The sequence below is a fragment of the Hemitrygon akajei genome, chromosome 26, assembly GCF_048418815.1.
Source record: "Hemitrygon akajei chromosome 26, sHemAka1.3, whole genome shotgun sequence".
Classification (NCBI taxonomy): domain Eukaryota; kingdom Metazoa; phylum Chordata; class Chondrichthyes; order Myliobatiformes; family Dasyatidae; genus Hemitrygon; species Hemitrygon akajei.
The window spans coordinates 60,419,992-60,447,348 of record NC_133149.1 but is presented as its reverse complement, the minus strand read 5'-3'; positions in this window follow the sequence as shown (position 1 = coordinate 60,447,348).

Below are 27,357 nucleotides of genomic sequence, written 5' to 3'. Positions count from 1 at the left end.
GATGCTGAAAAAGCATTCGATAGAGTTGAATGGCCATATTTATTTAATACGTTGCAGAATTTTAATTTTAGCTTGAAATTTATATCATGGATTAAATTAGTCTATTATAATCCTTTTGCTTCAGTTCTTACCAATAATCAAAGATTTCCTTTTTTTCAGTTGTCCCGTGGTACGAGGCAAGTCTGTCCTTTAAGTCCTCTATTATTTGACATTGCTTTGGAACCTTTAGCCGTTGCCATTCGTGAATCACCTAATATTTTTGGTATTACCCGTGGGTAAGGGACTCATAAGTTATCATTATATGCTGATGATTTGTTACTATACATATCTGACCCTGAGAGACCTATTCCTACTATTTCATCCTTGCTTGCTCAGTTTAGTAGCTTTTCTAGCTACAAACTGAATTTTAATAAGAGTGAATTATTTCCATTAAATATGCAAGTTCCAATTTATAAACACTTACCATTTAAAGTTGTCACAGATCATTTTACTTATTTGGGTATTAAAATTACCAAGAAACATAAGGGTTTATTTAAAGTTAATTTTTTTACCTTTAATTGAACAAATCAAGCAACTTGTTACCAGGTGGTCCCCATTGTCTCTGTCATTGGTTGGTCGAATTAATACTATCAAGATGATAGTATTACCCAAATTTTTATATTTATTCCAAGCATTACCAATTTTTATTCCTAAATCTTTTTTTGATATTATTGACTCCAAAATATCCTCGTATGTGTGGCAGAGTAAAAATCCGAGATTAAGTAAAAAATATTTACAGAAACCTAAGAAGGAAGGTGGTTTTGCTTTGCCAAACCTGAGATTTTACTATTGGGCAGTTAATATTCAGTATTTAATATTTTGGACACAAGAATCGGTCATAGTACCTTGCCCACAATGGGTAAATCTGGAGTGTAAATCTGTACAAGACTTCTCATTGTTTTCTATTTTAGGATCTTCGCTTCCTTTTGCTTTATCTAAACCGAATAAACAAATAACTAATCCTATAGTTAAACATACATTAAGAATATGGTTTCAATTTCGTAAATTCTTTGGCTTGAATAATCAAGCCCTATTATATCTAACTTCTTTTTCCAGCCCTCTTTTATGGACCAAGTCTTTGTGTTATGGAAAACGAAAGGTATAACATGTTTTCGTGATCTATTTTTGGATAACAGTTTTATGTCCTTTGAACAGCTATCCAGCCTAAAACTCATTTTTTTTAGATACTTGCAAGTTAGAAATTTCTTGAATGTTAGTATTTTCTGAAATTATGACCAGTGGACATTACAGAAAACATTCTAGCTCTGAATCCTTGCCAGAAGGGTTAAGTAGCCATCATTTATAATATGATCATGAAAATACAGCCAGGAGTATCAGAAATAATTCAGAAGGAATGGGGAAAAGAACTTCACTGTCTTATACCCACAGAGCAGTGGGAGAAAATTTTACAATTAGTCAATTCTTCTTCTATTTGTGCTAAACATGCCTAATACAATTTAACAATTTAAGGTTATTCATAGGGCTCACATATCCAAGGATAAACTCGCTCAATTGTATTCTTATGTTAATCCAACCAGTAACAGATGTCATTCTGAAGTCGCTTCATTGACCCACATGTTCTGGTCTTGCCCCTGTTTGCAAAATTATTGGAAAGATATTTTTGGTATTATTTCAACAGTTCTGAATATCAAATTGCAACCACATCCTATTACTGCAATTTTCGGATTACCAATGGTGGATAATAGTCGTTTATCCCCCCTCAGCCCGGCGGATGATTGCATTTGTTACATTAATGGCTAGAAGATCTATCCTATTGAATTGGAAAGAAATTAATCCTCCAACTATATTTCAGTGCTTTTCTCAAACTATTTCTTGTTCGAGTTTAGAAAAAATTACAAGTGTTCTCTTTGTCCCTTCAGTTAAATTTGAAGAAACTTGGAGACCATTTATTCAACATTTTCATATAAGCTAAACTGACTTTTCCTAAACCTTACTTTTATTGTCCTTAATTATTTGGATGGAGGTGCGGAGTTATTGACGCTATAATTGATATAATGAAATGGCCCATGTCGGTTAGGTTTTTTTTTTCATTTTTTTGGGGGGTAAGTTTTCTTATTTTCTCCATTTTTTCTAACCACTATGAGTTTGGGAGGTTAATATCATCTATTTATATTTATACTTTAACCAATTAATTATTTACCCTCAAGCTCTTTGTATTTATGTTTGTTTAAAATCAATAAAAAGATTTAAAAAGAAAGGACTACTCTGAGGAAAGGGTGGAATAGGCGCAACGGGCCGAGTGGCCAGGCATGCTCCTGTTACTTATTTTCTAAAGCACGAGTTTACCTTTGCGCCTTGTTCTCCCTTGGTTTTCAGCCGTTCGGATTGCACAGGGGAGCGGTGAGAGCACCGGAGATCCATCGGCAGCCGCTGCGGGGCAGCTCCCGGTCTCCGGCCTCACTCGGTCCCGGGTCCAAACCCCGGCCCGGCCGGGCGCTCAGCGTCCCGCCCACTGACACCCCTCAGCCAATGGGAGCATCCTTCTCCCAACAGTGATCGCTGATTGGCTGTGAGTGTCTGAGGACGGGCTGCTGCTGGGAGCTGGAGATGTCAGTCACAGTTTGTTCTCAGAATTAAAGAAAAATCCCCGAAACTCAAATTTCAAAATAAATTTTATAATCAGAGTACAGATAAGTCAGCACATAAAACCCCGAGAAGCATTTTCATGCGGACATACTTAGAAAAAGTACAGAATAGTAACCATAACAGAAGCAGGCAGTGAAAGATCAGCCAGAGTGCTGAAGGTAACAAACTGTGCAAATGCAAATACAGAAACAGGGATAAATAACAAGAGCATGAAATAACCGCAGCGGCTGCTGATGGATCTCCGGAGCTCTCACCGCTCCCCTGTGCAATCCGACAGGCTGAAGGCCAAGGGAGAACAAGGTGCAAATGTAAACTCGTGATTTAGAAACTAAGAAGCAGGAGCAGGCGTGGCCATACGGCCCGTTGTGCTGTTCAGCCCCTCATTCAGAACGTGGCCGATGTTTGACCTCAGCGCCACTTTCCTGCAACGTTCCCAACATCGCCGAGCCCCAAAATATGTCCGTTTAATTTAGAAAACTTGCGGAGAAAACTCCAAATATTCACTGCACTGTGTTGGAGAAATTTCTCCTCATCTCAGTCCTGCTGAGGTGATCACGGATTTTGAGTATGTGATCCCTGGTTCCACTGCCCAGCCAGGAGAAACATCATTCCTGCCCCTACCCTGTAAATACCCTGTGAGACTGTGTCTGTCTCAATCAGGAAGTTTCTCCATGTGAACCCTGTGTTAATGAAATTGGTGAGAGTTCTTTCAGACCAGCAGCTTTGACCACAAGAACACCAGACAGTGGTCAGCACGGAATGTCCTGCAGTTACTGCAGGAGAAGGACTGGATGGACACAATGGAGTGGTTCTCTGAGCAGACAGTCCAGACCATCTGGCAGAATGCCTCCTCTCCAGATCTCACCAACAGGCACCAAGACCTCGCCTGTCTGACGGCGAGAGGGTCCCTCCCAGTCTGATCCTTGCTGCATGCCCGGAGATCACTCCCACAGCGCGCTGCCCCGAGATTACTGCAGTGGAGACGAGAGGGGCCCTCCCAGTCTGATCCTTGCTGCATGCCCGGATATCAATCCCACAGCGCGCTGCCCCGAGATTACTGCATTGGAGACGAGACGGTCACTCACCTCTTTGCGGACTGTGGACTGGCGATGATCTGTGGAGAAAGATGCAAGGGCCTGTGTCACAGCAGCTGCGTGACAGAAGGCTCACTGATCCTCGGGCTGTTCCCAGGACGCGCAGGAAAATGGACAGCGAATGCTGCTGGAAGATCATCAACTCGGGGAAAGACGCCTGAAACTTGTTGGCCTGCCATCACATCGAGATGTCCGGAGAGCAGCGGTTCCCAACCTGGGGTCCACGGTTACTGGTATTGGTCTTTGGCATAAAAATGTTTGGGAACCCCTGTCGTACACGAATGCTGCCGACTGGCACATTCCAGACTACAGGGACACCATTGAAACTACAGGGATCCTTTACACTGGACAGGGAGCGGCCGGGTTGGCTGAGGAAGCCTCACAGTTATTGTTGTAGTGAACCACCCCAGGGGGGCACATGGCTTCTCCTTTCAGCGCAGGACTTCAATCGTCTTACAGGGGAAGGTCCTTCCGACCGCAGGGATGCGGCCTTTGGAGATTCCGCTGACATTTTTGTCGCACTCGGTTTTTAAGAGATGGGGTTGGTAGCCATATGGCCAACCCTCCTCCGCTCGTAACCGGGCTTAGACAGTCCATGGCCGCGTTCTCTTATCTGTTGCCCGTTTAGTGTTTTTTTTTTATCCCACACTAACCAAAATTTCCACTGAACACATCCAGCAGCAGAATGTTCATTGCCTGAGACTGCAGCGCGTGTAGTGGACAATCGCGGTACTGCAGGGGATCAGCAGCTCCCCGAACGTGAAAGCATTCTGAATCAGGAAGTGCTGGGAGTTAACATGGCTTCGAAAGGACCGGTCGAGAGTTTGAGCGAGGAGGTAATTTGTCCCGTCTGCCTGGATTTCTTCATCGATCCGGTTATTCTGGAGTGTGGGCACAACTTCTGTCGCTCTTGTATCACACGGTACTGGGAAAGGGAGCAGAGAAACTCCTGCCCGGAATGTAGAGAGGTGTTTGCTGACCGCACCCTCAGGGTGAATCGGGCCTTAGCAAATCTGACTGAAAAAGTTCGAAATCTAAACCTGAATCCGAAAGGGAAGGAAAGTAAACGTCACTGCGAGGAACATGAGGAAGAACTGAAGCTGTTTTGTGAAACGGACAAGACACTGATCTGTGTGATCTGTGCAGTGGCGGAGGAACACAGAGAGCACCGCTTCAAGCCGATTAAAGAAGCTGTTAACATCTACAAGGTAAAACTAACCCGAATTTGATCTTCACTCTATCCTCCATTCTTCTCCCTGGGACCACGGGAGCCTTCACATCGAACACATCATTCCCCGCAACTTCCGCCATCTCCAACGGGATTCTACCACCAAACACATCTCTCCCTCCAACAGCCCAGACCCACCCCTCCCCGCAACTCTCCGCTCTCTGTAAGGATCGTAAATTACGTACTATAACTCCATTATCCACTCGCTCCTCCCCACTGATCTCCCTCCTGGCACTGATACCTGCAAGCGGGACAAGGGCTACAACTGACTCCTAACCTCCTCCCTCGTCACCATTCAGAGCCGTAAACAGCCCAGTTCCTCCCGTTTCTCCCATGGTCGATTGTCCTCTCGTATTAGATTCCTTCTTCTCCAACTCTTTACCTCTTCCACCTGTCCCCTCTCAGCTTCTCACTTCATCACCCTCCCCCACGTCCCCCCTCACGTTGTCTCACCCGTCACCTGTCAGCTGGTTCTCATCCCCAACCTTTTTATTCTGGCTTCTGTCCCATTCCTTCCCAGTCCTAATGAAGGGTCTCATCCCGAATCACCGACTGCTTATTTCCCTTGAATAGATGCTGCCTGACTCACTGAGTTCCTCCGGCATTTTGTGTGATAATCGGGTTTGATCACCTGTTTCTTTTGATGCATCTTTGTTTCTATTTCCTTCACTCTCTGACTTCCAGGATCAGCTAAAATCTTCCTTAGACTCTCTCACTAAAAAGAAATCAGACTTCCAGAAAAAGGAGCAGCAACAGAAAGTGAAGATTTCCGGAGTTCGGGTGAGGCTTCCTGAGTGGAATTTCTGATATCACTGTCGAGTTTTGCTCCATTTAATGCAGAATAGCCGAGTATCGCAGCTCCAGTGACCTGGGTTCGATCCTGACCTCTGCTGCTGTCTGTGTGGAGTTTGCATGCTCTCCCTGTGACCATGACAGTTTCAGACACATTCTAAGGACATGCTGGATGAATGGCTAATTACCGTTAACGCTGTGAAGGTGGGAAGGGTGTGCGTGAATCATATGGGAGGTTATGGGTTAATAAGTGAGAATAGGTTTCAGGAAAACGTGAGGGAATGGTGTTGACGGGAATGCACTCAGAAGTAGCATGGACTCCAATAGACCAAACTTAACGACAAAAGGAAACAGAGCACAGCAATGCTGTATATTAATCTTCACCTTTCATTCGACAGGAACAGTCACACAGCGTTCACTCCCACATCACATCCCAGTTTGCTGAACTGCACCAGATTATCACTGAGAAAGAGCAGAGCTTACTCAGGGATCTCAGAGAAGAAGAGAAGAGGATTCTCAACCCAATGGAGAAAAATCTTCAGAAGATTCAAGAGAATATAAGGTTTATTCAGGAGGAAATCTCGAAGTTAAAGAAACGGATGTATCAAAAAGACAGTGTGATATTTCTTAAGGTGAGGGATTATATTTCAGTTTGTTTCGGTCAAAGGGCACTAAATGAACAGTGGTATATTTGAAATAAACACGGCACAGCGGCCAATTCTAACAAATCAATTGTCGCTGCTGTCGACCTCACACAAGTTGTTATATTTGCATGATGCGCCCTCCAATCACTCCAATAATGACATTTCAAAATGTCCAAGATACGCTTTCAGTCCTTCATTAGCAAAATGCAATCTTGAAGCGATGAAACTTCAGGGTAATTCATTGTAATGTAAGCTGCAACACCTGTCCCCTGTCCGCCTGTCCCCAGCTCAAAACTGCCCAGAACAAAGTACAGAGATGTAACGTTTTCCCTTCGCTTTTACCACGTCCCCACTCACGTGACGAGTTACCATAATAAACACGTAACACGGAATACAATGCAAACAGAAAACAGATGCGTTGCTCCTACACACAGCATTTACAAATGGCAGTAAACTGTTTCTCACCAGACAATTGATGCATCTATTCAGGGTTGTTGTTGTCCCATAATAATAAGATTATTAAGGGATTGGTCACGCTGGAGGCTGGAAGCATGTTCCCGCTGATGGGTGAGTCCAGAACTAGAGGCCACAGTTTAAGAATAAGGGGTAGGCCATTTAGAATAGTGATGCAGAAAAAGTTTTTCACCCAGAGAGTGGTGGATATGTGGAATGCTCTGCCCCAGAAGGCAGTGGAGGCCAAGTCTCTGGATGCCTTCAAGAGTTAGATAGAGCTCTTATAGATAGCGGGGTCAAGGGATGTGGTGAGAGGGCAGGAACGGGGTACTGATTGCGTATGATCAGCCATGATCACAGTGAATGGCGGTGCTGGCTAGAAGGGCCGAATAGCCTACTCCTGCACCTATTGTCTATTGTCCCAAAACTGGGCTTCCACAACTTCTGTACATCCCAGGACAGAATGCAAATCTCTCTGAAATTATTTACTCCGATCATAACACAGAGCTGCTGACTGTTTCCTTAATTACCGCATTAAATATCCTCTAAAACTCCCATTAACACCCAGTTCCAGTCACAGGCTGTGAGTGTGTCTGGTGTGGTGGGTGTGAGGGTCTCTCTGTCAATCAGTGAGAACAAAGAATGTGACCCAGAGATCAGACTTATCCTGCATATCCGGTTTCCATCAGATGGGAATCTTTCACTGTCTCTTTATTTTTTGGATACATTTCACGTGGGAATATATCCCATTCTCTATCATAAACAGGCCGTTAGGTCCATCTTCTATCAGTTTCCCTGCTTCACAATCCTCCTGCCACCTACTCACCACAACCAGCAACAGTGCCCCGAACTCCCTGGTCCCTCACGTGTTTATCCAGCCTCCCCATTACATTCAATCTCTGCTGTTCCATTTCATCCACTCCTGTGGCACTGAGTTCCACATCCTCCTCACGAAATTTCTTGTGGAATTTGTTAAAATGCATCTGGAATTACATCTCCCCACAAGTCTCCCCATAAATAGAGGTACTTTCTCCACCTGCACACAATCACATACATCACTGATCTTAAATTCCTCCATCCTATCACACTGACGTCATATCCAGATGATAATGCACAGCCTGTCCTGTCTTCCCTGTGAGTTTCATCCTCTCAGTAATGGTCTGACATTCAGAAACTTTCCCTGTAATTTACCCCGTGGTTCTGTATTGTCCGTGTGTGTGAGTGATTGCGGGAGTGGGAATTTTCAACACCTTGTAATGATTTGGATGAAGTTCAGGATGTGGACAGTAAGTCCAAGTCTAATTGGATTTGTGTTTTATTTATTTCAGAAGGAAGCTCGTCGGAACAGAAGGTAGGACATGCTCTTTACTGAAACCCTGAATGGATTTGTAAAATAGTTCAGAATAGCAATTTATAACAAGCAGTTTAATATTTACAGGATTAATGACGATATCCAGGAATTGTCAGTGACAGATGAGGCCCTACCTGTTGAAAAATTCGATCACCTCTATTTGTTGAAAACAGTGCTGAGAGAAACTCTTGATGCTACTAGTCGAGGTAAAACTTACAAAGATTCATTTTTCCTTGTGTTTGAAGCTCAATTTTGTTCCAATTTGAGGCAAAGATTGTCTGTAATACTGGGCTGCAGGGTTACTGAAGTTTATTTCACATCAACCCCACCGACTGGGAGGCATCACTGTCACATGGTCAGCTGGAGATGTCAGATCCCTGAACACACCAGCACAGGGTCACAATACAACCAATACACGGGACTGGCAGTTGAACCACTGTGTCCTGATCCCAGGCACACTGCACTAACACACCAGGACATAAGTTTGGATCTACCAGAGGAACTGGGAATTTAATACTGACGATAATATTGTAGGGAATAAAAATGAGTATCAGTGTGGTGACAGGGATTGTCAGGAAAATACACAAGTCCTTCATGTGCCCTGTGAGTGCAGACTCTGACTGACACAGGTCTTCCCCCTTCCGGATCAGCATCTCTCACTGTTGTTAGAGGCAGAAGAGGGGAGTGGTCGTGATCGGGGACTGAATCGTCAGGGGAACAGACAGGAGAATCTATTGATGTGAACGGGACACCCGAATGGTATGTTGTCTCCTGGGTGCCAGGGTCAGGGATGCCTCGAATCGTGTCCGCAGCATTTTAGAGAGGGAGGGAAAAGAGCCAGATATTTTGGTAAATTTGTGACAATGACATTGGAAGTAAAAGCAAAGAGGTCCTGAAAATAGAATTGGGAGAGCTTGGTAGAAAGTTCAGAAGCAGCACCCCCAGGGTTGTAATTTCTGGATTGCTGCCGGTGCCACGTGCTGGTGAGGGTAGAAACAGGATAATTTGACAGATAAACATGGCTGAGAAGATGATGCTGGGGACAGGGATTCATGTTCCTGGATCATTGGGATCTGTTCTGGTGGAGGAATGACCTGCTCAAAAGGGATGGGTCGCACATCGACCCGAGGGAGAACAAAATTCTCACAGAGAGGATGATAGAGCTGTTGGGGAGGGTCTGAACTAATTTGGTGGCGGTGGGGGGGTGCTCGGGAACTGGAGTGAAGAGATAGGACTGATGGTAAGATGCAAAGATAGCGTGCAGTCAGACTGTCAGATAGGGCGGACAGATGCAAAGAGAAAATTGCAGCCAGCATGGTGAATATCAGTGCATTAGGGATGCAGAATTAAAAAGGGTAGCAGATACACTACACAAAGTGTTATATCTCAATGCATGAAGTATGAGAAATAAGGTGGATGATCTTGTTGCTCGATTACAGATTGTCAGGTATGATGTTGTGGCCATCACGGAATCGTGGCTGAAGGATGGTTGCAGTTGGGAGCTGAATGTTCAAGGTTACACAATGTATCGGAGGAAGGAAGGAAGGCTGATGGGGTGACGTGGCTCTGCTGGTAAATCAGCAGCTAGATGTGACATAGGATTGGAAGATGTTGAATCTTGTGGGTTGAGGTAAGGAACTGCAAAAGTAAAAATGACACTGACAGCAGTCATATACAGGCCTCCCAACAGTCAGTGGGTTGAGGCCCACAGATTACAACTGGAAATAGAAAAGGCTGATGAAAAGGACAATGTTACGATAATCATGGGAGATTTCGACATGCAGGTCAATTGGGAAAATCAGGTTGGTAAAGGGTCTCAAGAGAGTGAGTTTGTTGAATGCAATGTGATGGCTTTCTAGAGCAGTTTGTTGTTGAGCCTCCTCGGGGAACAGCTCTACTGGATTGGGTGTTATGTATTGAACCAGAGGTGAGTAGTTAAAAGAAACCTTAGGAAGCAGTGCTCACAACATGACTGAGTTCAACTTGAAATTTGATAACGAGAAAGTAAAGCCTGACTTTGTAGTATTTCAGAGAAATGAAATTACAGTGGTCTGAGAGAGGAGTTGACCAAAGCAAATTGGAAGAGATGCTGGCAGTGATGAGAGCAGAGCAGAAATGGTGTCAGTTCTGGGAAAATGATGAAGGTGAAGGATAGATGTATTCCAAAAATAAATAAATACTCAAATGGCAAAATAGTAAAACCGTGGCTGACAAGGGAAGACAAGCTAATGTAAAGGCAAAGAGAGGGCATACAACAAAACAAACATTAGTAGGAAGACAGAGGATTGGGAAGCATTTACATATCTACAGAGAGGAATTGAAAGAATGATTGGGATAAAAAAAAAACAAGAAATTTATTTGATTTGAATTGAATTGACTTTATTACTTACATCCTTCATATACATGATCAAAAATCTTAACATTACATCTCCGTCTAAATGTGCAATTTGCAATTTATAGTAATTTATGATGAATAATATGTACAACAGGCTGGTTAATATAACATAGAAATACAGTTGGGTCCACATGAGTTAATCAGTCTGTTGGCCTGGTTGAAGAAGCTGTCCCGGAGCCTGTTGGTCCTGGCATTTAATCTGTGGTTTAGAATAGCATTCAATTCAAGAGCAGGGATGTGATGCTGAGGCTTTATAAGGCAGTGGTGAAGCCTCACCTTGAGTATTGTGAACAGTTTTGGACTCCTCATCTAAGAGAAGATGTGCTGGCATTGCAGAAGGTTTGTTTCATAAGGATGATTCCAGGAATGAAAGGGTTATCATACGAGGAACGTTTGATAGCTCTGTGTCTGTACTCGCTGGAATTTAGAAAGATGAGTGGGGATCTCATTGAAACCTTTCGAATGTTGAAAGTACTAGACAGAGTAGATGTGGGAAGGATGTTTCCCATGGCGGTGGAGATTAGGACAAGAGGGCACAGCCTCAAGATAGAGGGGTGTCTATTTAAAACAGATACAAAGAAATTTGGGCCAGCAGCTGGTGAATTTGTGGAACTTGTGTGTATTTAAGGCAGAGCTTGATAGGTTCTAGATTGGACACAGCATCAAAGGTTACGGGGAGAAGGCCAGGTAGTGGGGCTGAGGAGGAAAAATAAGGATCAGCCATGATTGAATGGCAGAGCAGACTCGATGGGCAAATGGCCTAATTCTGCTCCTATGTCTTATGGTGATCAGACCACTACATTGAAGCATTGTGAGAATGAGCTCGGACACACCAACAAGCATTGACATGCGTCAAGATTTCATCTCGGGAGAAGCACACACAGCATAACCGGCCTGGCAAAGCTCCCTCACACACATACACAGGAAGGTCTGGCAGATTGTAGTCAGAACCTCAGCAATGTACGTTGTTATTTCCCTCAGTAACCTGGAAACCAATCTCTTCAGAGACAGTCATTTATTCATTTAAACAACTCAATCACGTGTGATACATTGTCAACACACACCAGACATGTGATGACACACTGTAACATACAAATTCTTCAATGTGCACACTCTCCTTCAATGTGGATACACACCACACGGATATTTACCACAATCAACAGACACACACACACACACACACACACACACACACACACACACACACACACACACACACACACACACACACACACACACACACACACACACAATCAACACACACAGGATATACTATCAGAGTGTGACACACGGCCACAGAAATAGGCATAAATTCCCATTTAGGATTGAAATCTGCCGTCCTTACCCAGTCTGTCTGTTCTGTGGCACTGAGCTGCCTTCTGACGTGACGTCACATCAACACTTCACAGACAGACTCCAGGGTGAGATTCCTCAGGAGGATGATCTGGGAAGGTTTGATGGATGTTGAACTCACGGCCCACTTCATCAATCTGCAAGACTAAGATGTCTTCTTGAGCATGTCCCATTTGTGTGTGTTTGCCCCCCACCCCCATCCCTCTAACCATTTCCTATCTGTGTACCTGCCCAAATTTATTTTAAAATATTTTATTTTTACCTGTTTCTACAGTGTCTGAGGGCAAATTCCATTTACCAACCTCCCTCTCTATGAGAATAATACCCGATAGACCACTCAGAAAAATTTCCTGTCTCACTTTCAATCTGAGCCCTCTGGTTCTGTACTGCCATTTCTTGGAAAAAGAAACATTATTTAAGTTCCTTATGAATTATTTACCTCAATAAGGGTTCATACCTGAACATCCTACACTACAGCTGAATAGCCCAAGCTTATCCACTCTCTGCTTTTAACCCAAGCTCCCAGTCCTGGTAACATCCTCCTGAAGCCTCCTGTCCAGTGTAATGACATCCTCCCCATACTCGGGAACCGGAAATGCAGAGAAAACTCCAAGTGTGGTCGATCATCGATATCAAAGGCCTTGCTGAATTTCATGTGGACAGTGTGGAATAGGCTGATGAATACAGGACTGAAAGTGTTTTTTTAGATTGGGACAAGAAGGGCGGCGTGGGAGCTAAATTCTGACGGAAGGCAGCTTTTTAAAAAAAAAACTTCGCGTACAAGAGCGGCGAGACTGCGCAGGACAGCGCGGAGAGTTGAAAAAGATGACCACCCTATACAGCGGGCAGCGGAGTGGGTGGCAGCAGAGTGTAGGGCTTTGGCTCAACGGGTTTAGGCGGTAACGGGAAGAGGCGAGAGCGAGGCACCGACTCTTTTTCTCCCCTTGGCAAATCGGCCCGGACAGACGGGGGAACAGCAGGGCACATTAGCTAACAGTTTAAAAAGTTCGTGTGCTTGGCGAAGTAAGTGGGTGAGTAGACCTATCTTTCTTTGTTTCATTCCTGTAGAATTAGGTAGCATGTCTGCAGGGTTAGTGCTTTATTCAGGGTGTCAGATGTGGGAATCCTGGGAGACCTCCAGCCTCCCTGATAGCCACATCTGCGCCAGGTGAACCGAGATTCAGCTCCTCGGAGACCGTGTTAGGGATCTGGATCTGCAGCTTGATAACCTACTGCTTATTAGAGAAAATGAAGAGGTGATAGACAGGAGCTACAGGGAGGTAGTCATCCCTAGTCTACAGGGGTCAGAAAACTGGGTGACTGTCAGGAGAGGGAAGGGAAATGCCCGGATAGTGGAGAGCACCCCTGTGGCTGCCCCCCTCAGCAACAAGTATATCGTTTCGGATGCTGTTGAGGGGGATGACCTGACAGGGGACGGCCACGATGACCGGGTCTCTGGCACTGAGCCTGGCGCTGTTGTGCAGGAGGGAAGGAGGGAGAAGAGGAATGCGGTAGTCATAGGGGATTCCATAGTCAGGGGAACAGACAGGAGATTCTGTGAGCCTGATAGAGATACCCGCATGGTGTGCTGCCTCCCAGGTTCCAGGGTACGGGATGACTCGGATCGGGTCCAGAATATCCTGAAGGGAGAGGGCGAGCAGCCAGCTGTCTTGGTACATGTGGGTACCAATGACATAGAGAGGAAAAGGGAGGAGGTCCTGAAGAGAGATTTCCGGGAGTTAGGAATGAAGCTGAGAAGCAGGACCTCCAGGGTAATAATCTCATGATTGCTACCTGTGCCACGTGCTAGCGAGGGCAAGAATAGTAGGATCAGGCTGATGAATGCGTGGCTGAGAGACTGGTGCAGGGGTCCGGGCTTCAGATTCTTGGATCATTGGGATCTCTTCAGTGGGAAGTATTACCTGTTCGAAAAGGACGGGTTGCACCTGAACCCGAAGCGGATCAATATCATAGCGGGAATGGTAAACCGAAATGATAGAGTGGAGGATGGGGAAAACAGAAATAAATCTAAGATAGTGAGCAGTAAAGATGTCAGGAAGGACAGGCAGGTGATGGGGATAATTTGCAGTCAATGGGTTGAGTTGCAGTGCAATCAAAACAAAAACTACAAATACTGGACTTCAGGTGTTATACTTAAATACACACAGCATAAGGAATAAGGTGGATGATCTTGATGTACAGCTACAGATTGGCAGGTATAATTTTGTGGCCATCACTGAGACGTGGCTAAAGGATGCATGTCTCTGAGAGCTGAACGTCCAAGGATACACGGTGTATCGGAAGGATAGGCAGGTAGGCAGAGGGGGCGGCGTGGCTTTATTGGTAAGAAATGATAATATGTCATTAGAAAGAGGTGACATAGGATCGGAAGAATCTTTATGGGTTGAGCTAAGAAATCGCAGGGGTAAAAGGACCCTGATGGCAGTTATATACAGGCCTCCTAACAGCTGCAATGAGGTGGACTACAAATTACAACAGGAAATAGAAAAGGCTTGACAGAAGGGCAGTGTTATGATAATTGCGGGGGATTTTAACATGCGAGTGGATTGGGAAAATCAGGTTGACACTGGATCTCAAGAGAGAGAATTTGTAGAATGTCTACGAGATGGCTTTTCAGAACAGCTTGTTGTTGAGCCCACTAGGGGATCAGAGATACTGGATTGGATATTGTGTAACGACCCAGAGGTGATTAGAGAGATTGAGGTGAAGGAACCGTTAGGAGGCAGTGATCATAAGATGTTTGAGTTCACTGTGAAATTTGAGAAAGAGAAGCCGAAATCTGATGTGTTGGTATTGCAGTGGACTAAAGGAAATTACAGTGGGACGAGAGAGGATCTGGCCAAATTTGACTGGAAAGGGACAGTAGCAGGAAGGACGGCAGAGCAGCAGTGGCTGGAGTTTATGCGCAAAGTGAGGAATGTGCAAGACAGATATATTCCAAAAAAGAAGACATTTTCAAATGGAAAAAGGTTGCGACCGTGGCTGAAAAGAGAAGTCAAAGCCAAAGTAAAAGCAAAGGAGAGGGCACTCAAGGAAGCAAAAATTAGTGGGAAGACAGAGGATTCAGAAGTTTTTAAAAGCGTACAAAAGGCAACTAAGAAACTAAGAACTAAGAAAGCTTTTTCAAGTATATAAAGAGTAAAAAAACAGGTGAGAGTGGATATAGGACTGATAGAAAATGATGCTGGAGAAATTGTAATGGGAGATAAGGAGATGGCTGAGGAACTGAACGAGTATTTGCATCTGTCCTCACTGAGGAAGATGTCAGCAGTATACCGGACACTCAAGGGTGTCAGGGAAGAGAAGTGTGCGCAGTCACAATTACGACAGAGAAAGTACTCAGGAAGCTGAATAGTCTAAGGGTAGATAGATCTCCAGGACCAGATGGAATGCACCCTTGTGTTTTGAAGGAAGTAGCTGTGGAGATCGCGGAGGCATTAGCAATGATCTTTCAAAAGTCAATAGATTCTGGCATGGTTCCGGAGGAGTGGAAGATTGCAAATGCCACTCTGGTATTTAAGAAGGGGGCAAGGAAGCAAAAAGTGAATTATAGACCTGTTAGCTTGAGAAGTGGTTGGGAAGTTTCTGGAGTCAATTGTCAAGGATGAGGTTACGGAGTACCTGGAGGCATATGACAAGATAGGCCAAACTCAGCATGGTTTCCTTAAAGGAAAATCCTGCCTGACAAACCCATTGAAATGTTTTGAGGTAATTACAAGTAGGCTAGACAAGGGAGATGCAGTGGATGTTGTGTATTTGGATTTTCAGACGGCCTTTGACAAGTTGCCGTACATGAGGCCGCTAAACAAGATAAGAGCCCACGGAATTATGGGAAAATTACATATGTGGATAGAGCATTGGCTGATTGGCAGGAAACAGTGTGGGAATAAAGGATCCCATTCTGGTTGTCTGCGGTAACCAGTGGTATTCCACAGGGGTCCGTGTTGGGGCCGCTTCTTTTTACGTTGTATATCAACGATTTGGATTATGGAATAGATTGCTTTGTGGCTAAGTTTGCTGATGATACAAAGATAGGTGGAGGGGACGGCAGTGCTGAGGAAACAGAGAGTCTGCAGAGCGACTTGGATAGATTGGGAGAATGGTCAAATAATTGGCAAATGAAATACAATGTCGAAAAGTGTATGGTCATGCACTTTGATAGAAGAAATAAACGGGCAGACTATTATTTAAATGGAGAGAGAATTCAAAGTTCTGAGATGCAACGGGACTTGGGAGTGCTCGTGCAGGATACCCTTAAGGTTAACCTCCAGGTTGAGTCGGTGGTGAAGAAGGTGAATGCAATGTTGGCATTCATTTCCAGAGGAATAGAGTATAGGAGCAGGGATGTGATGTTGAGGCTCTATAAGGAACTGGTAAGACCTCACTTGGAATACTGTGTGCAGTTTTGGGCTTCTTATTTAAGAAAGGATGTTCTGACATTGGAGATGGTTCAGAGAAGATTCACTAGAATGATTCCGGCAATGAAAGGGTTAACATGTGAGGACCATTTGACTGCTCTTGGACTGAACTCTGTGGAGTTTAGAAGAACGAGAAGGAGCCTCACAGAAACATGTCGAATGTTAAAAGGCATGGACAGAGTGGATGTGGCAAAGTTGTTTCCCATGATGGGGGAGTCTAGTACGAGAGAGCATGACTTAAGGATTGAAGGGCGACCATTCAGAACGGAGATGCGAAGAAAACTTTTTAGCCAGAGGGTGGTGAATCTGTGAATTTCTTGCGGCAGTGGAGGCCAGGTCATTGGGTGTATTTAAGGCAGAGATTGATAGGTATCTGAGTAGCCAGGGCATCAAAGGTCATGGTGAGAAGGTGGGGAGTGGGACTAAATGGGAGAATGGATCAGCTCATGATAAAAGAGCAGATTCGAAGGGCCGAATGGCCGGCCTCTGCTGCTTTGTCTTCTGGTCTTATTTGAATGCACCAGTATACGTAATAAGGATCTTGTAGCACAGGTAGAGTTTGGCAGGTACAAACTTAGGCAGGTGCGACTTTGGTTGAAGGAAGAAAGGCATAGACAATTCTGTAAACAGGGCTAAAATTCAATAATCACAGGTGCAAAGGGACATGGGTGTCTTTGTGCAGGATTCCCTGAAGGTTAACTTGCAGTTTGTGTCAGTGGTAAGATTGGCAAACTCAATGTTTGCTTTTATTTCGAGAGGATTAGAATACAAGAGCAAGGATGTAATTCTGAGGTTTTATAAGGCATTGGTCAGACCACACTTGGTGTATTGTGAGCAGTTTTGGGTCCCTTCTATTGGAAAACACGTGCTGGCATTGGAGGGGGGGCAGAAGATTCACAAGAATAATTTCAGGAATGAAAGAGTTAACATATGAGAAGTGTTTGATGGTTCTGGGCCTGTACTCACCGGAGTGTAGAAGAATGGCTGATTTATTATCCCGTCAACCCTATTCTCCCGCCTCCTCCCCATAACTTTTGAGACTCTGACTAATCACGAAGTTTACTTATTAACTTCTGCTTTAAAAATCAAACAGGAGAAAATCTGCAGATGCTGGTAATCCAAGCTACACAGGTCCTGATGAAGGGTCTTGCCAGATCTCTCTGACTCCTGTCTGGAGAGAGTTGATGTTGGGAGGATGTGGGTGGGTCGAGAACGGTAAGCACAGCCTCCGACTATAGGGATGTCCATTTCGGACAGAGATGAGGAGGAATTCCTTTATCCACAGGATAGTGAATCTGCCACAGGCAACTGTGGAGGCCAAATAATTGAGTATATTTAAAGCAGAGTAACACACACAAATTGTTGGGGGAACAGCAGGCCGGGAAGTTTCTATGGAAAACAGTAAACTGTCGACGGTTCAGACTGAAACACTTCATCAGGACCTGTGTTGCTTAAGGGTCCCTGCAAATTCATCCTCTGTCCTAATGAGGTGCTGCGGGGGATGGGCTGACCGAGTCTCCCCCCGGTCCCCGGGGCCGCGCTGCCCGAGTCTCCCCACGATCCCCGGGGCCGCGCTGACCGAGTCTGCCCCGGTCCCCGGGGCCGCGCTGCCCGAGTCTCCCCCCGATCCCCGGGGCCGCGTTGCCCGATTCTCCCCCCGATCCCCGGGGTAGCGTTGCCCGAGTCTCCCCCCGATCCCCGGGGACTCTCTAATTCTCTGCTTCTCCCCCCAGTCTCGGTCACCCTGGATGTGGAAACGGCGGGTCCGTATCTCGAGGTGTCTGAGGATCGGAAGAATGTGAGATGGACCGGGACCCGGAGGAATCTCCCTGACACCGGGAATAGATTCACAGACTGGACTTGTGTGCTGGGATCGGAGGGATTCACATCGGGGAGACATTACTGGGAGGTGGAGGTGACGGGGATTCGGGTCTGGTGGCTGGGAGTCGCCGCAGAGTCTGTGGAGAGGAAGAGACGCGTCAGTCTGAGACCGGAGACCGGATTCTGGGTCATCAGGCGGGTTGGTGACGTGTTACATCGGGATTATGACGTGTTCGGTGATCCCACCTCCCCCGAGTCCCGTCTCGCTGCCGGTCCCATCCCCGGGAGGGTGGGAGTTTATCTCAGTTACGAGTCCGGGACAGTTTCATTTTACAACGCTGAGACCAAGTCGCATCTCCACACCTTCACTGGGAATAAATTCACGGGGAAACTTTATCCTTTCTTCGCGACCTGGGATGGAAAACAGTGGCTGAGAATCTGCTCCGGTTCCGCTCCGGGTCTGTAAACGGGTCGGGTCCCGGGACCGGCGTCAGGAGTAAAGTCCCTGTAAATATAAATGTGCGGAGAGTGCAGCTAAATACGTGGCTAAGGAGATGGTGCAGGAGGGAGGGCGTCATGTTTCTGGACAATTGGGCTTTGTTCTCGGGAAGGTGGGGCCTGTTCCGTCGGGACGGTTTGTCCCTGAACTGGAGGAGGACTAACATTCTTGCGGGTAGATTTGCTAGTGCTACTCCGGGGGATTCAATCTAGATTTGCAGAAGGAGGGGAACCACAGTGTTAGAGAAGATAGTGAGGTGGAGGAGGATAAGGAACATGAGAGGACCGCGTGTATAGACGGAAATGAAAAAAAAGCTTTATGCATGATATAAATATTCTCAGGTACATCTATTTCAATACAAGGAGTATTGTAGGTAGGGCAGATGAGTTTAGGGCGTGGGTTGACACGTGGGATTACGACATTACTGCTATTAGTGAGACTTGGTGGCAGGAGGGGCAGAGCTGGCAGCTTAATGTTCCGGTAAAATTGGGGAAGGGCCAATTTTGTGGAAATGAAAAAGGATCTAGGAAGAGTGGATTGGGATAAGTTTTTTCCTGACAAGGCCTCCAAAGGCGAAATTCTGAGAGTGCAGAGTTTGAACGTTCCTGCCAGGATTAAAGGCAAAGTTAACAGGCATAGGGAACCTTGGTTTTCAAGGGATATTGGTGATCTGGTTAAGAAAACGGGAGAAGTGTATAGCAGGTATAGGCAACAAAGAACAAATGAGGTACTTGAAGAGTATAGACAATGTAAGAAAATACTAAAGAAGGAAATCAGGAAGGCAAAAAGACAGGAGATTGCTTTGGCTGATAATGTGAATGTAAACCCAAAGGATTTCTACAAATATATTGAGAGTAAATGGATAGTAAGGGACAGAATTGTTCCCCTGGAAGATCAGAGTGTGGAGCCTCACGAGATGGGGGAGATCATAAACAGTTTTTTTGCATCGGTATTTACTCAGGAAACTGGCATAGTGTATATGGAAGGAAGGGAAACAAGCAGTAGTGTCATGGAACATTTGTAGATTAAAGAGGGGGAGGTGATTGCTGCCTTACAGCGAATAAAGGTAGATAAATCCCCCGCGCCTGACTTGATATTTTCTCGGACGTTGAGAGAGACTAGTGTAGAAATTGCAGGGGTCCTGACAGAAATATTTAAAATGTCCTCAGCCACGGGTGCAGTGCCGGAGGATTGGAGGGTAGCTCATGTTATTCCGTTGTTTAAAAAAGGCTCCAATAGTAAACCAGGTAACTACAGGCCGGTGAGCCTGACATCAGTGTAGGTAAATTATTGGAAGGTGTTCTGAGAGATCGCATATACAAGTATTTGACAGCGAAGGGCTGATTAAGGATAGTCAGTATGGCTTTGTGCGTGGTAGATCGTGTTTAATGAATGTTGTAGAGTTTTTCGAGGAGGTGACCAAGAAAGTAGATGAAGGAAAGGCTGTGGATGTTGTCTACATGAACCTCAGTAAGGCCTTTGACAAGGTCCCACATGGGAGGTTAGTTCAGAAGGTTCAGACACTAGGTATCCATAGAGAGGTTGGAAACTGGATTCGAAATTGGCTGTGTGGGAGAAGACAGAGAGTGGTAGTGGATGATCGCTTCTCAGCCTGGAGGCCTGTGACTAGTGGTGCACCTCAGGGATCTATGCTGGGACCATTGTCGTTTGTTGTCTATATCAATGATATAGATGTGGTCAATTGGATCAGCAACTTTGCTGATGACACCAAGACTGGAGGCGTTGTGGACAGCGAGGAAGGCTTTCAAAGCTTGCCGAGGGATCTGGACCAACTGGAAAAATGGGCCAGAAAATGACAGATGGAATTTAATGCAGACAAGCGTGAGGTGTTGCATTTTGGAAGGACAAACCAAGGTAGGACATACACAGTAAATGGTAGGGCACAGAGGAGTGCGGAGAAACACAGGGATCTGGGAGTTCAGGTACATAATTCCCAGAAAGTGGCGTCACAGGTAGACAGGGTTGTAAAGAAGGCCTTTGGCATCCTGGCACTCATAAATCAAAGTACTGAGTATAGGAGTTGGGATGTTATGCTGAGGTTGTATAAGGCATTGCTGAGACCAAATTTGGAGTATTCTCTGCAGTTCTGTTCACCTAACTACAGGAAGGATATCAGTAAGATTGAAAGATTGCAGAGAAGATTTACTAGGATGTTGCCAGGACTTCAGGAGTTGAGTTACAGGGAAAGATTGAACAGGTTAGGACTTTATTCCTTGGAGCGTAGAAGAATGAGGGGAGATTTGATGAAGGTTTACAAAATTATGAGGGGTATAGACAGTAAATGTGAGTAGGTTCTTTCCACTTAGATTAGGAAAAATAAAAACGGGAGGACATAGCTTTAGGGTGAAAGGGGAAAGGTTTAGGGGGAATATGAGGAGGAACTTCTTCACTCAGAGAGTATTGGGAGTGTGGAACGAGCTGCCATCTGACGTGGTAAATGGGGGCTCACTCTTAAGTTTTAAGAATAAATTGGATAGATACATGGATGGGAGAGGTTTGGAGGGTTATGGACTGGGTGCAGGTCAATGGGACGAGCGGAATAAAGTTTCCGCACAGACTAGAAGCGCCAAATGGCCTGTTTTCTGTGCTGTAGTGTTCTGTGGTTCTATGGAGTGAAATAAACACGAGATGAGAATTATCGATCGATTAATTTTAACTCGTTCACCGCATCCGTCAACCGAACAGAAACACCAGGGATTCAGCAGCAGCTGCGGGCGGCGGGTCCTGAGCTCCCCCGGGTCCTAAAGTCCACCCTTAATGCGACAGGTTAAATGGGACAAGTGGGGGCAGTGCTGACCGGAAAAGACAGTGAAGATTGTTCATTAAGTTCATCTGCCATTTCTTTGTCCCCCATTACTACTTCACCAGCATCATTTTCCAGTGGTCCTGTATCAACTCCCATCTCCCTTTCACTCTTCATGTAACTGAAAACTAAACTTTTAGTATCCTGATTTATATTATTGGCCAGTTTGCCCTCATATTTCTTCTTTACCATTCTTATGGCTTTTTCTGTTGCCTTTTGTTGGATTTTAAGTGTAAAGCGGGTTTCTTCTTTTTTCTTTGTTACCGTGTATGTAATCAAAATGGCTTCTTTGTCTTGTTAAAAGTACGAATGCTTCTTTGTTCTGATAAGTGCTGGAAGTCTGTTTGGGTTAAAATTACTGATATCGTGAATTGTATTTGTTTGTTAACCAATGGGGAATGTTATTCTGTTTTGTGAGGCTGGGAACTTGGGGGAGGGTTTTTTTTCGCGGGCTTTTGGTGAGGGGAGAGAGCGCGTGGGTGAGCGGCAGTTATTTGAAGCTGGAGCTCGCGAGCGGGAACGGGAGAGTCGGGAGGAAGACGGCGAGGAAGGTGGACGTGTGCTGCACTGTTCGGAAGACCACCGGGCGTGGTCCTACGGGCGAAGACGTGGAGGTCGGAAGCAAGCGAGCGGGTGTCCGAGGCCCGAGGTTTTCGGTGAGGAGAGGAGATGAAGACAGATTCGTGTGGAGCGTCTGGTCGACCACCGTGGTTGGTCCCGGGCGGCGGGTCGAGGAGTTCGGAGGGGGGCGAATGGTGGCCAGAAGACTTCAGTAGTTGAGCTCCAACGGTTGTACACGAAGTGGTTTGGACTTTGATAAGTTTGGCGCCTTTTCTTTATTTTCTTTTCCTCCATATGTACTGTATCGTTATTAATCACTTAGTTATAGTAATCTTTATAAATTGTACTCATTTAATCGCATATGGTGTACTGTCTATTCTTTGGCGAGGCGGGGACATCACACAACATCCACACCAGCTGATTACCAGTTTGGCGGGGCCGAAGGCTGCTCCCGCTAGACGAGAACGAGCTGAGCGAGCCTGAGGTGACCGAGGGATTACATTGTGGGGGCTCGTTCGGGATTGATTTCTGTGGAAGCTGTGTGATCACCCTCTTTAGATTATGTCTGCGGCGAAGAGCTGGTGTGCCTTTGCGGGTGTGCGATTGCTGGTTATCACTGCGTGTGTGTTGGGTGAGTGGCAGTGCTTGGCTGAGGGAAGGCGACAGGGATTGGTTGAAAGTTTGAGTAGGCGGGCTGGTAGCGTTGTTAGAACTGTCGGGTACAATTACCTCGAAGTGACAGCTGCCAGTTCTGGGAAAGTGTGGGAAAATGCGTGTGGTTCGACTGGAAGTCAAATGCCGCAGCTGGGGGGCTTATCATATCCATGGCAGGAGATTGGTGGAAAGTTTTTAGGGTATCCCTTTTGGCTAGGGGGGCAGATAAATTGCTTGTGGTGCCAAGGGGATCTGTCAAGGGGATGAGTTGTTCCATTGATCCGAGAGGTGTCGGGAAAATTAGAGGAAGCCCAGTGGGGGAACGGCTTGGGGTCTCTGGGGGAGCACGTTCCCAGCAATGTACCAAGGAACTCCCGAAAGGAACAGACCCTGTTCCTGAAGGCTAAGAGGGACCAAGCGCACAGGTGTTGTTACGGATGGATGGAAGTGAAGTTAAAGCCATCCTCGGCACCGGGGCGCCGGTTAAGTTGCTGTACAGTTTGTTTTATAACCGTTATTGGAAGCATTTACCCTTGACGACATTGAGGGCACTGGAGATTTGGGGTACCAGTGCCGGTGATTATTCAGACGACGGTTGTTGGTCAGTGAAAATGGAGTTCTCAGAGGCAAATGTGGAGGTGACAGAGGATCGTGAATCGTTAATGCTGATGTGTCCGGACACTGTTGAGACGGGCAGCGTTTCGGTTCTGGAGAGAACCAATATCCTGCTGGTGCGCTTAGGGGCCTGCCCGGAGGAGGCGGGTGAGCGCTGTTTGGAGGCATTGTCGATGCACCCAGAGTTTCGAGCTGCTTGTGCGGAAGTGTGTAGCAGCATTGGGCCGATACCGAATTCAAACAAGAGCCGGTGGTGGTACGGCCTGGGGGAAGTATCTGAGGGTGAGACCCTCTTAGTGGACGCTGCGAAATACCACGAGGGAGGGGAGTTGACCGCTGAAGACACCTCGGAGAGAGAGAGGTTCCGGCGACTGGCCCCTGAAGCTGTGGAAGACGTAGGCAGCGTGCGTGTGGATTATATTGCGCTGAAGAGGCGCACTGTCAGTGACCAGAATATGGCCCTGAGGGCTGAAGAGGCGATGGCCTATCTGAGTGGTGCGAAGTGGTTTAAGGTGCTGGATCTGAGGAGTGGCTGTTGCCAGATCCCGATGAGTGGGGCCGACAAAGATAAGACGGCCGTTATAAGTTCCCTAGGAGTCTTCCGGTCCGAAAAGATGCCACAGGGTATATCCGGAGCACTTGCAACCTTCCCGCGGGGCATGTGGAAGACCATGGGGGTGTGGAGGCGTTTGGAGTTTTGTTGTATGTGGATGATCTCCTGGTATTTGGATTTGCCTCAGGAGAATATGAAGGGAGGTCGTTGCAGGAGCGGCTGAGAACTACAGAATTAAAGTGTTTTCTGGACACGTGCCAGGGCTGGCGAAGGTCGCCGCTCGTGAGTGACTGTCTCTACGGAATCAAGTTTGAAATGAAGACGGAGAGACTGGAGAAGGTTGATCTGGAAGAAGAAATGAGGAAGAATACGGATTCGAAGGATGATGTGCTGGATGTGTGGTACATGCTGCCTTTTGCTGACTTTCCCTCGATTGAGGAAGAGACCTTTGGCCCTTCTGCCACTGAGTCATGTGTAGTGGGGAGGGTTAGCTGTGTGCAGTGTGGGGCATGAGTGAGAGGTTGAGACAGGAGTTGGTAGTGGGCCCAAGGTATCCCCAGTTGTGTCCTAGCCTGAAGGGTTTAGGTGAGGGGGTACGGAGGTCTCAGAAGGGTTAGGGAACTCCCAGATAGTTGGCCTATGTAGCGCCTGAGGAACAGGGCGTGAGGTTTACTGTGTGGGGAGGAGATGTCACTGTTTGTGCTTGGGTTAGGGTGTGTTGGCAGGAAAGGTGGCGAGGTATTTAATAGTCATGAGGACATGACTTTTATTTGGTGGCGGGAGAGTGTAAAGGGGGTTTCTTCTTTTTTCATTGTTACCGTGTATGTAATCAAAATGTCTTCTTTGTCTTGTTAAAAGTACGAATGCTTCTTTGTTATGATAAGTGCTGGAAGTCTGTTTGGGTTAAAATTACTGATATCGTGAATTGTATTTGTTTGTTAACCAATGGGGAATGTTATTCTGTTTTCTGAGGCTGGAAACTTGGGGGAGGGTTTCTTTTCCACGGGCTTTTGGTGAGGGGAGAGAGCAGGTGGTGAGTGGCAGTTATTTAAAGCTGGAGCTCGCGAGCGGGAACGGGGGGAGTCGGAAGGAAGACGGCGAGTAAGGTGGACGTGTGCTGCACTGTTCGGAAGACCACCGGGCGTGGTCCTACGGGCGAAGACGTGGAGGTCGGAAGCAAGCGAGCGGGTGTCCGAGGCCCGAGGTTTTCGGTGAGGAGAGGAGATGAAGACAGATTCGTGTGGAGCGTCTGGTCGACCACCGTGGTTGGTCCCGGGCGGCGGGTCGAGGAGTTCGGAGGGGGTCGAATGGTGGCCAGAAGACTTCAGTAGTTGAGCTCCAACGGTTGTACACGAAAGGGTTTGGACTTTGATAAGTTTGGCGCCTTTTCTTTATTTTCTTTTCCTCCATATATACTGGATCGTTATTAATCACTTAGTTAGAGTAATCTTTTTGAATTGTACTCATTTAATCGCATATGGTGTACTGTCTGTTCTTTGGCGAGGCGGGGACATCACACAGCATCCACACCAGCTGATTACCCAGTTTGGCGGGGCCGAAGGCTGCTCCCCCTAGACGAGAACGAGCTGAGCGAGCCTGAGGCGACCCAGGGGTTACATAAGAGCATCCCAATAATCCAACATCCCAATCACCTTAGCTACCTTATATGCCATTTCCTTAGGTTTAACACAATTAAATAGTATGTGTTTCGACAGTTTCATAATGACAAAATGTACACGACACAGAATGAAGTTTTCCAATTAGATACAAGGCATAATTAAGCATAGTGTGGTCATTTCTATGTCATGTCAATATCATTCATTCCCTTGTTTTAAGCCCTTCTATAAACCCAACAGGTTTATGTATTCTGTAAAGGTGTCTGTCCTTATGTCCATTATCCTACGTCTTGCCATAAGCCCCTAATTCTTAACACTACCAACCCTTTAGCTTCTAATTTGCTAAGTGGAAGGTCTATATCCACAGCTTAACATTTAACAGGTTTTGGTGCAAAACAGTCAACCCCATCATTTCCCTCAACTGTGTGATGTGCAGGGCCCATAATGTGCAGACATATAAATCAAACTTTATATATGAAATACTGTTTGACGAGTTTCCAACAGTCAATCTGACCTATTGCCAGAATGACCTGTTTAAGACTCATTAAAACTGAAATGTATTCTGAACAAATTGTAAGGACCAATTTCCTCCACCCACTGTACGCCTAAACTGTTGGCAAAGAATTCTGCTTTCTATGCTGATAAATGGCTGTAAGTCATTTCTTTATCCTTACCTGCAATTCAGGCACACAAAAACAGCCACACCAACATCCCCAGTTAAATTATCTTCTGATTCATCTGTAAAAATGGTTACTGTATGATAATAACTTTCATTAATATACTGATGAACCAACAGACTCTCAGGCAGAACCGAATCCGATCGTGTAACCTAAAATCAACTGAAGTCATTGGAAAAAACAAGGTGGGGTTACAGAGAAAGCTACAGTGGGACATATTGTATCATCAAGTACACCCATATCCCCAGCGTGGTAAGAACCCAGCCACCCAAAACAAAAAACACTCTTCTTGTGATGTCCCCAACCGTCCTCCAGCACACCTTTAACAGGATGATCATTTCCTTGCCCCCGCAAATTAATCCAGTATGTTGACATCAACTTGAACCTCTGTTACTTTGACGGCAATTGTCCCATTGCAATCAGTAAAGCCAAAACAGGAGACAACATTACTGCACTAGAAAACAATCTTAAAGTCTGTAATTGTATCACATACAAACATTTTTAATTTGAAGATCAAGCTGATCCATAAGCCACACAGACATAATCAAGAACAGATCAAATTAAACAAATATAATTGGTCAACAAAGATTTTCATGTTGCACCCAAGAATACCCACATAGTTGTCTGAGGAGAATTAAAGCTCCTTTACATTTATCAATTATTTTACTGATAGGTGCTTCCATGTCAGCTTATTATCCATCCACATACTGAGAAATCTTACCACTGACACTTCCTCCAGATATTAATGACATAATTTAAAATCAAGTGCAAGCCTATTAATGCTGTTTGTAAACCACGTAATGTGTTTTAACGACTGAAAGCTTAAAATCCTCATCAATCTGCCCACTGTTTGACCTATTAATTGTAAATTGCAATTAATACCTCTAATCTATAAAGCTACGTCATCTGTATATTGTGATTTACCCAGGGTATCCCATTTTCACATCTCAGAGATAGATAGATAGATAGATAGATAGATAGATAGATAGATAGATAGATAGATAGATAGATAGATAGATAGATAGATAGATAGATAGATAGATAGATAGATAGATAGATACTTTAATCATCCCCATGGGGAAATTCAACTTTTTTTCCAATGTCCCATACACTTGTTGTAGCAAAACTAATTACATACAATA